Below are 11583 nucleotides of genomic sequence, written 5' to 3'. Positions count from 1 at the left end.
TTAACATAACTTTAGGTATCCTGCCATGAAGATACTGGAAATTTAGCAATTTTATCTTCAACACGAATGTAATGGTTGTATCCACTCAGCTCCATAAAGGAGAAGATTTCTTTGTCTTTGCAATCTCTTTAGAGGGTTGCTTGCTTGTCGTGCATCCCATTCTGGTTCAGTGCTTATTCAAGGATAAAACTCCCCTCTCTTCTATTGTCGTGCCGAGGTTTTTTGGGTGGGGAATAAGCTCTTTGCATGTATTAACTCACAGGTACCTTACCACCCCATTTTATAAATCCAGAAACTGAGGCCCAGAGAGATTGATGACTTGCTCAAGGTCACACAGCTAGCAAGTGGCAGAAATGGGATGGGAACCCAGGTACGCTGACTGCAGAGCCTATGCTGTGAACCACTTCAAGAAAGTTTAAGAAAACCAAAGTGAATTGTGTCTGAAGCTGGGAAGTCGGGCAAATGTCAGGGAGTTTTTCTTTCTTCTGGTCGTGACTGTTGAGCCTTGAATCAACCGTTTGAGCAAGATGCCAAGCCAACTCCCCTTCAGACATGTAGAAACAGAAGTGATTGATCATGGAAGCCTCTCGATTGTAGCATGACTACCTGTGAGCTTCTCAAACCAGAGGTGTGGCGGCTGCTCCCCTCTGCCACCTCCCTGCTCTTTTCTTTACTGAGTTCATCCTGTCTGGACAACATGCTAATGAGCTAACCAAAAGGTCAGAACTGCTGATAGAGTTTTTTAATGAAACCCATGTACTCAATAGGAGAGCTGAGACTGGCAAATAAACCCGACAGCAGGAGTCGTGCAGGTTTGCCAAGTGGTGTTGGGGTAATTTAGTTCTGGGTGTTGTCCAGCCAACGTTACCACCTGCACAAGTAGAACTAATAAAACAATTGCAAAGCACTTACATTTTTTCATGAGGTACTGACGGTTCAGCGGTAGAATTCTCGCCTTCCATGTGGAGAACCTGGTTAGATTCCAGGGGAATGTACCTCATGTGCAGTCACCACCCGTCTGTCATGCTGCTATGATGCTTAACAAGTCTCAGCAGACCGTCCAGAATAAGAGAGAATACAGAGAAAGGCCTGGCGATCTACTTCCAAAAATCAACCAGTGAAAACCCTACAGATCACAGTGGTTTGATCCTCAACGCGTCACGGGGACAGCCCAGGACCAGGCAGGGTGTCATTCCATTGTTCATGGGGTCACCACGAGTCAGGGACCAACTCGATGGCAGTTAACAACCACCACAACGTATTTTGCAAGGTATTCAGAAGAAAGCAGCAGTATTAGAGGTAGAGAAGACACTGCTCCAAACCCTGGCTACCTCCATAGGGGAGGATGAGGGGATGGTTCCCATTTATGGTGCTGAATATGGCAACACTTAGCCTCGTTTAAAGACAGGTCCACTGAGCACATGCATTGGGCAAATGGAAAGAAATTAACAATGCCGCCACAGCAAGACCACGATTCAAACCTACAAGACCCGTTTATTTATTTACTTATGTATATTGTGCTTAAACCCTGGTGGTGTAGTGGTTAATTGCTATGGCTGCTAACCAAAAGGTCAGCAGTTCAAACCCACCAGGTGCTCCTTGGAAACTCTATGGGGCAGTTCTACTCTGTCCTATAGGATCGCTATAACTGGGAATCGACTTGATGGCAGTAGCAGTGGGTTTTAGATGAAGGTTTACAGAGCAAATTAGTTTCTCATTAAATAATTAATACACGTATTGTTCTGTGACATTTGCTGCCAGTCCCATGACATGTCAACACTCTCCCCTTCTCGACCTTGGGTTCCCCATTATCAGCTGTCCTGTCCCCTCCTGCCTTCTCGTCCTGGCCCCCGGGGCCAATGTGCCCAGCTAGTCTTCATTTACTCTATTTTTAATTCAGCAGCAAATCAAGAACTGCAAACAAACTAGCTAAGTGAAGACTTCAGCTTTAACAACTACAAAACTCTCCTAAAGCCAGGTCAGGGAAGACGGGAAACAAAGTCACAGAGATACATGGCTCCTTGTTGACGTCCATGACATGAAATTCATATCCCTTTTACTTTTTTCTGATCACGGGTACGTCCCGTGTGTGACAGAAAAACCTTTGCTGTGTCCCAGCGCGGAGAGTTTGGGGTTGTTTGTTACTGCAGCATAACTGAGTCCGATTCAAAAGTCTTGTCTTTGAAGGGTCTTCTGAATGGAAACCCAAAGGAAATGGGGGAGCAAGCCATGGGAGTATCTGCAGGCAGAGGGAACAGCTCAGCTGGTGCAAAGGCCCTGAGGCAGGAGCCTGCCTGGTGTATTTGAGGAACAGCCAGGAGGCCAATGTGGCTGGAGCAGTATGAAGAGGAGGAGGGTGTTAGGAGGCACATGTGGTGGCAAGGAAGGACAGGAATGTCCTTGTAGGCCACTGTAAGGCCAACAGTATTGATTATTGGCATTTTGGCAGGTGGGGTGGTCTACAAGCCTATCAACACACCTCCCCTTCTGGACCTGTTTGCAATGCTACCTTTAAAAGATATTAAGGAAGAGGCACAATGGTTGGTGCCCACCTCCCAATTCAATGGGCTAGAGCATCCTGTGTGACCCTCCCCCAATACATCAGGACCCTACCCTTTCTGTTTGCCTCCCCCACCCCACCCCCCAGTCTACCTGGGGCCCAGGGAGGCTCTCCTTTCTGCTGGGGGCAGGGGGAAGGCTCTAGCCGGCTTCCTGTTTTGTCGCCAAGTCCTCATTTGTTGCCCACCCCCCCCCAACTGATTCCAATCCGCCCCCCTCGCATCTGTCAGTTGCATGTGCCTCCCGGGGCTGTTCCATTTGTGGGAGCATCTGTTCAGCTGATTTTCTTTCTCTATTTATTTCTCCAATAAACAGCCAGGGCAAAGGCAGGGTTTGGTTGTATTTTCACAACTCCTGCTGCCTGTGCCAAGATCTAATGGGATACAGAGATAACAGTGGTGAAACACAGGCCCCAGGATCTGAGTGGAACATAGTGTGAGGCTCTGGAATCTCCACATAGAAGTCCGCATCCGTGTTGGAGGCACTGGGCACCAGAGGCCTGGGCCGAGCTGACCATGCCAGGGGATATCTGCTGCTTTGCCTGCTCGGCATCTGGTCCTTCTGCTGCTAACAGCACCCAGTGGCCTTTGGGACTGTTCCCTTTTCTCGACCCAGGGGTTTCAAGGTAGACCTGAAGCCCTTCCCTGTGCCTCCAGGAATAGCTATAGTACCCAGGCCTGGCCACTGGACTTATTCTATGCCCTGGCCTTTGTGATTAGGTTTATGGTGGTCATGAGACCCAGAAAGCTGCAGGACATGGACCTGGCCATTTAACTCATTCTATGCCCTGGCTGTTTTGATTGGTTCCACAGTGGTCATGAGACCCAAGCTGGGCCAATGCCAGTCACTCCAGGACTTGGAGGGAAACTGTTACCAAAAAAAGTGGGCTCTTGTTGCTTGGATTGCTACAATGGTACTTTGTAAGCACAGAGCTGCTGGTAACCATCTAGGCCACCCTGTGAAAAGAACCTGCCTAAGATGAAGACACCACAGAAAAAAGCACAGTGGATGGATGGGAAGATAGAGCTGTCTGAAAATTATATTTAAGCTACTAGATCAAGCTCAGCCTGAAGTCCCCGGATTTGGGGATTAAGTGCTTTACAGACTGATTCACATACATACAGCTACAGATATTGCAAATGGTTAATGCACTGACTGAGCTGCTAACTGAAAGGCTGGAAGTTCAAGTGCACCCAGGGGTACCTCGGAAGAAAGGCTTGGCAATCTACTCTGAAAAGTTAGCCCTTGAAAACCCTAGGTAGCACAGTTCTACTCCGACACACGTGAGATCCCCATGAGTCGGAATCGACTCGACTGGCAACTGGTTTAGGGCTTGGGGGGAGATGAGGACAGGGGCGTGATCACTAAGCAGTATGGGTTTCTTCGTTGAAAGAAGAGGGTTGGGGACCACGGAGCCGCAGTAGGCATTTGTTAGGTGAACCACGAATCTGCCAGGATGTAAATGGGGAGGCCCTCTGCTATATGCCCCTGCACAGGAAACTCGGGAACAGGAAGGGAAAACACCTTGGGAGTTCCAGCACGCTGGCTTCCAACACCAAGCATGCCTTCTGGTCTTTTGCAGAAGAGTGGCTTTCTATCAAAACCAGTTGCCAAGAAGTCTTAAAAAATCAAAAACAAACAATAAAAGGAGAAAAGGAAGAGGCCAAGGGGGAGGAGGAGAATTATTTTAGAACTTTAAAAGTCTCTTTAAATCAAAGCAAGTCTCTGTTTAGTGTTGACTGATTTTCAAAGCCGAAGACGAACAAGACTTCGATGCCTTTTGAAAATAGTTGTAGTGGAGTGTCTCAAGGTCATGGCCCAGCAGTTCTGACAAAGGGCAGCGGGTGGGGAGAGTCATTAGCAGCCCAGTTAGGGTGTGAGGGAGAAAGACATAAAAAGCAGAGGGGATGAGTCAGGCTGGGCTTACGCCAAGCAGCCACCCTGCATGCTCCGGGAACCAGGTCAGGAACCCTCCCTGCAGATCCACAGGACAGCTCAGCATGTGGAGGGAAACCTGCCTCTTCTCACTGTCCTCTGATTTCCTGGTCCGGCTGTAGTGGGTCTGTGGGTCCTCTGTGTAGGACCACGCGCATAAGCCAGTCTGCAGGGATTGTGCTGAGCGTGCTTCTGTTAAGGAGAGGTTCTGGCTAGCTCAGGGCTTCTCAACCTGGAGGCTGTAGCCATTGAAGTCCTGGGGGATTATAATGGAGGAACTAAACATTTCCAACTACCTATGAAAAATTTCCACACACCCCCCAAAAAATCGAACCTTAATCAATCAAGCCTCTAAATCTAATCCTCAATTTACAGGAAATGCCGGGGACTGAGAAATGTGTTAAATGACACTATGGGGACGCAGTCTATGAACTCTTAATTATAAAACTCTCTGGAAGAAATGACTCAGAAAGAAAAGAGCCCATAGAGTGGTTAAAGCGATGGACTGCTAACTGAAAGTTCGGCGGTTTGAAACCACCAGCAGCTCTGAGGCAGAAAGATGCAGCAGTCTGTTTCTGTACAGATTTACAGCCTTGGAAACCCTATGGGGTTGCTACGAGTCAGAATCTACTCAACGACAGTGGGTTTGGTTTATGGTTTTAGGGACCCAGACAGGAAGCCCTGGTGGCGTAGTGGTTAAGAGCTACAGCTGCTAACCAAAAGGTCGGCAGTTCGAATACACCAGGCGCTCCTTGGAAACTATGCAGCAGTTCTACTTTGTCCTATAAGGTCGACATGAGTCGGAATCGATTCAGTGGCAACGGGCTTGGTTCGGTTTGGTGGACCCAAACATACTGATGATCGTGAAGATGGCGCAGGACCGAGCAATGTTTCTTTCTGTTATACATAAAAAAAAAAAAAAAATACATAAGTTCACCACAAGTCAGAGCCAACTCAACTGCAACTAACAACAAGAGACGTATCAACCAACGGCCATCTATGGATGGACCTTATTTACAAATGAGGTGCTAACATGAACAAACTATTTAAAAAATCATAAAAAAATAATGGAAATTTCAATAGTGACTAGAGAGTTGGTGATATTAAAGACTAATTGTTGGCAGTTTTACTATGACAATGGGATTATGGTTATTTTATTTTAGTCTTTATTTTTAGAGGAGTCCCTAGGTGGTGCAGTTAAGGGCTCAGCTACTAGCCCAAAGTTTGGCAGTGTGAATCCACCCAGAGGCGCCTTGGAAGACAGGCCTGGCATTCTGCTTCCAAAAGGTCACAGCCCTGAAAACCCTATGGAGCAATTCTACTCTGCACACACGGGGTCGCCATGAGTTGACAGCAACTAACAACAACACTTTTAGAGATGAATTTTGGAATATTTATGGACGAAATAATATGATACCTGAGATTTGCTTGAATGAGGAATGTAGACGAAACAAGATTGGCCATGAGTTGACAGCTAGGGAAGCTGGTGATGGGGACATGGCAGGAACTGCGCATCTTTAAAAGCAAGCAAACTTGCTCAGATGTAACAAGTAGGACATCCTCTTCAACCAGCTTGTTTCCAGGGTGTCTTAGTCACCTAGTGCTGCTATAACTGAAATACCACAAGCAGATGGCTTTAACAAAGAGAAATTTATTACCTCACAGTTTAGGAAGCTAAAAGCCCAAATTCAGGGTGCCAGCTCTAGGGGGAGGCTCACTCTCTCTCTCTGTCAGCTATGGGGAAAAGTCCTTGTCATTAATCTTCCCCTGGTCTAGGAGCTTCTCAGTGCAGGAACTTCGGGTCCAAAGGATACACTCTGCTTCTGGCATTGCTGTCTTGGTGGTATGAGGTCCCCATGTCTCTCTGCTCGCGTCTCTCTTTTATATCTCAAAAGAGACTGACTCAAGGCACAACTAATCTTGTAGATTGAATCCTGCCTCATTAACATAGAAGAAAAGAATTTTTTTACATAGCTGCCTCTAATCCTGCCTCGTTAACATCATTGAAGTAGGATTTACAACACACAGGAAAATCACATCAGAAGACAAAATGCTGGACAATCACACAATACTGGAAATCACAGCCTAGCCAAGTTGACACACATTTTTTGGGGGGGGGGGACACAATTCAATACATAACATTCCACCTTTTGGCGCCCCCAAATTCATGTCCTTGCCATGTGTAAAACACACTCATTCCATCATATCATAGCAAAATTATTAATTCAACTCCAAATCCAAAATCTAAAAACTCCTCTTCATCTGTGAAATCTAAAATACAAATTACCTGCTTTCAAAGTACAGCAGTGGAACAGGCACAAGGTAGACATTTCCATTACAAATGGGAGAAACTGGAGGGAAAGAAGGTATAACAGGCACCAAGCAAGTCAGCAGAATAAATTACATTAGCTCTCTAGGCTTGAAAATAATCCTCTGTTCTCTAATACCACTTAGTCAATGGCCTTGTCCACCTGACTCTGGGTATTGGCCACACTGTCCTGATTCTGGGTGGAGGCCCCTTGGTCTTGGGCTTCAGCTTTGCCTTCCAACTCTGCTCCTTAGCAATTTGGGCAGTCCCATTCTCCTAGTCCATCTGAGTAGTGACTCCATCCTTTGAGACCCCAGACATCGTGACCATACCCTTTGAGAGTGAGGCAGCTCTGCTTCCTGTGTTCCTTGTCTCTTCAGCTTCTGCTTCTTGGTTCCTTGGCCTCTGGGGCAAGTGTTCCAAAGCTCTGTAGCTCCACTGATAAGTGCCTGGAGGCACCCCATGCAGCCACTAAACTTCAGCTGGAAGGCATTCAGCTCTCTTGCTGATAAGTGCCCTGAGGCACCCCACTCTACCAGGAAGCCTCCTGCACAAAGTCACTCAGCTCTCTCACTGTCTCACACAGGTCTCCTGGTTCTGCCGCTGCTGGTTCTCTGCTGCTGCTTCGCACTATCTGTTTTGTCTCCAGTGTAACATTTCTCCTTATTTCCTTCTGAGTCCTCACCAGAACTGTCTTCGAAGTCCATAATTGCACTAACAGTCTCTTCAAGGCAATCTAGGCTTTAACTATTACGCACTTTAAAACTCTTCTGGCCTCTATCCATTCAGTTTCAAAACAGCTTCCATATTTTGGGCATCTGTCAGAGCAGCACCCCACTCTAGGTACCAAATTCTGTCTTAGTTAACTAGTGCTGCTATAAAAAAAATACCACAGTGGATGACCTTAACAAACAAATTTATTCTCTCACAGTTTAGGAGGCCAGAAGACCAAATTCAGGGTGCCAGCTCTAGGGGAAGATTTTCTGTCGATTCTGTGGGAAGGTCCTTGTCATCAATCTTCCCCTGGTCTAGGAGTTCTCAGCACAGGAACCTTGGGTCCAAAAGACGTGCTTTGCTCCCGGCATTGCTTTATGGGTAGTATGCGATCCCCCTCTCTGCTTGCTTCTCTCTTTATATCTCAAAATAGATTGACTTAAAATACGACCTAACTTGTAGATTGAGTCCTGCCTCATTAACATAATTGCCTCCAATTTTGCCTGATCAACATCACAAGGGCTCCTCACTCTTCCCTCCCTCCTGCCATTATCTTTTCGGGTCTGTTAGGGCTGGATGAGGATCACTGAAAAAGAGGAAGATGCTCAATGAGATGGACTGACACAGTAGCTGCGACAACAGGCTCAAACATAGCAGTGGTTGTGAGGATGTTGCAGGATCGGGCAGTGTTCCCTTCTGTTGCACTTATGGTCACTATGAGTTGGAACCAACTCTATGGCAGTGGGTACGTAGGGTCACTGTGAGTTGGAATTGACTAAATGGCAACGGGTTTGGTTTTGATTTTTGGAACTGGAAGCAGTAATTGTACCTAATTTAAACGACACTCTTTTCCAACCTGCACAGAGGTTTGGACCTCAGACAAGTTTCTGGGTGTCAGGTTGTCTTCTGAGGAAAGACCCAATGGTGGGATTGGGGGGAAAACCTTTTACTTCCCCAAGTGAGTACAGGTGGAGTGCAGCTTGGAATGGCGTGACGGAAAGAGGAACTCAGTGGCAGGACTGGCCTGTCATCTGGCCTCTGCCTGTCTCATTTGCAGTCTGTTGCTAGGGGCGGAATATGTCTTCCTGGTTCCTTCTCACAGCCTGGGGCTGGGGCCCACTTCTTTGATGTGGGGGTGGTGTAAGCCGCTGCAGGGGGTATGCAAGCCAGGTGCCTGCATGGAGGCGGGATACCTGGAGGCCCCAGGCAGAGGAGCATCTGCATAGAAAGGACTTGCTAGGACTGTCTGCTTTTGTCTGCCCAGGTGGGAGCCCTATGGAGACCTTTCAAGTCAGCCCCTCAAGCTCCTCCCCGCAGGAATACCAGGTTTATTACAAGCTCGCTCACTTCTTGGTTTTGATCCCTTATCTTCCCTGTTGGATCTAGTAAGCCCGTTGGCTTCTGGCTGATTCCAGGACGAAGTGGTACACAAGGGTCCTTTCACCCCAGTTCAGCGATTTATCTCCAAGAGCCAGTGGCAAGACACAGAAAGAAGCAAGCCCAGAAGGTCCTCCTCACAGGTGAGAAGCACCTCCCAGCAGACAAGCCTCGATGACGTCATGGACTTGCCCACTGGCTTCATGGGCTTTTTAGTTGTTTGCTCCTCACTGAGGAGAATAAAGGAGAGCCCGCCGTGCCAGCTCCCAGCTGCAGGGGTAATTCCACCAGCAAAAAAGCCCCCAGAAAATTCTGACACTCCTAACCAGACCCCAGGATACTTCATATACTTTAGTTATGCATGTGAGTTCGGAGTCGAGGTGTGCCCCCAGCTCTGTCCAAAAAAAAAAAAATCATTGCTGTTGAGTCTATGCTGACTCATAGCAGCCCTACAGCACAGAGTAGAACTACCCCATAGGGTTTCCAAGACTGTAATCTTTAGTGGAAACCCTGGTGGTATAGTCGTTAAGTGCTATGGCTGCTGACCAAAGGGTCGGCAGTTCAAATCTGCCAGGCGCTCCTTGGAAACTCTATGGGGCAGTTATACTCTGTTCTTTAGGGTCACTATGAGTCAGAATCAACTCGACGGCACTGGGTTTGGTTGTGTTTTGAAATCTTTATGGAAGCAGAAGACTACTACATCTTTCTCCCACGGAGTGGCTGGTGGGTTCTAAATGCTGACCTTTTTGTTAGCAGCCAAGCACTTAACCACTGTACCACCAGGCCTCCTTTCTCTGTACCTTTTTTTGGGGGGGGATGCAATCTTGCTTGAATTGGTCAACGTCTCCAAGCCTCAGTGCCTTCTCCTGTGAAGTGGAGGTGATCACTTTTGCCTCTGAAGGCTGTGGATTATTTTAAATGCATTTCTTGGTGTGTCAACTGAATTATTTAAGTGGTCATCTGTTTCTCCTCAGCTTCCCCCTCCCCTGAGACTGTGATCCATTATTTATGATGGGGAACCAGTTATTTTCAGAACTATCAAGTAACTGGGAGCTGAGGGAAGAAAACAGTTCTCAGGAGTGGGACTGGAGACCGGTGGCTCTTCTGGGGCATAGTTCCAGGTCCCCATCCATCCACCTAGGACCAGGCCTCCACAGGCCATGATGTCACTCAGCCCAGAGATGAGCTTGCTCCAGTCTCTCCCCACTCTCCTCCCTCAATAACATCGCCCCCCCGCCCCAGGGCCAGGACTCCCTTCCTGGGCCTTCAAAGTTCCTACCTTCTGCCCTTCTGCTTTACAAGGCTTGAAGAAAGTGGGGGTTCATGGCGCAGCTCCTCAAGCCTGCAGTGGGAGGACAGGGTGCAGTGTCAGGGGTGCTAAATTAATAATAATTAAAAAAAAATACCCCAGTTAAACAAGAATTTCTGATAATTACTATTTTTAGTAAAAGTATGTCCCCAAGTATTTGTTGTTTCTCTTAAATTCCAGTTTAACAGGATGTCCTGTATTTAGTCTGCTAAATCTGGAAGTCCTACAAAGTGGTCAAGCTGGGATTTTAACTCAGGTCTGCCTAATTTGCGTGGACCTCACTTTTTCCTCTCCTACAAAATCAGGGTGATAACATTAGGAACTCCCTGGGGTTGCTATGACAACTGGAAGAGATCTGTTGTGTGAAATGGATTTTGCAAGCCTTCAACTACTGTGTAAATGTTAATGTCGAACCTAGCGCCTAGTTGTTGTTGCTGTTAGGTGCCGTTGAGTCGGTTCCTACTCAGAGAGACCCTGTATACAACAGAATAAAACACTGCCCGGTCCTGCACCATCCTCACAACTGTTGGTATGTTTGCATCCAATGATGCAACCACTAGGTCAATCCATCTCCTTGAGGGTGTTTCTCTCTTTCGCTCACCCTGTACTTTACTAAGCATGATGTTCTTCTCCTGGGACTGGTCTCTCCTGAAAACATGTCCAAAGTATGTGAGACGAAGTCTCCCCAGACTTGCTTCTAAGGAGCATTCTGGCTGTACTTCTTCCGAGACAGATTTATTAGTCTTCTGGCAGTCCATGGTATATTCAATATTCTTCACCAACACAACAGTTCAAAAACATCAATTTCTTCTGCCTCCCTTAGTCATTGTCCGGCTTTCCCATGCATATGAAAACCCAAAAACCCAAACCCACTGCCATCAAGTCGATTCCGACCTACCTTGGGTCAGGCACGCCTTAGTCATCAAAGTGGCATCTCTCCTTAATACTTTAAAGAGGTCTTTTGCAGCAGATTCGTCCAATGCCTAATTCTCTGTTTTAATGAAAAATCGCTCGTGCTGCTTTAACTAAAAAAGCAAGAAAAAAAGAGAAAATAAAACCATCTCAAGGAATTTTGAGTCCAACATCCCATGCATGCCGCATAAACGTCTCAGCCCTGCACATTCAGTTGCTGACCACACCGCGCATCCGGGAGGTGCGCATCACTTACACTCCCCAGGTGGGACCACACCGGAAAAGGGTGTGCGCTTGCGCACTCCACTCCATCGGAAAAGCGTCTGTAGGCATGCGTCCTCCCGACCCCGCCTCCCGGGGTGCGGTGTGCGCACGCGCGCTGGCCCAGCCCGAAAGAAAGCGCGGGAAAGGCGCGCCTAGCTGTGTGGAAGCGCGCGGTGGGCGGTGGGCAAGATTTCGTCGGCGGCGT

Source organism: Elephas maximus, chromosome 25 (assembly GCF_024166365.1).
Source record: "Elephas maximus indicus isolate mEleMax1 chromosome 25, mEleMax1 primary haplotype, whole genome shotgun sequence".
NCBI classification, from domain to species: domain Eukaryota; kingdom Metazoa; phylum Chordata; class Mammalia; order Proboscidea; family Elephantidae; genus Elephas; species Elephas maximus.
The sequence above is the reverse complement of the archived record's forward strand: the minus strand, read 5'-3'. Positions refer to the sequence as shown.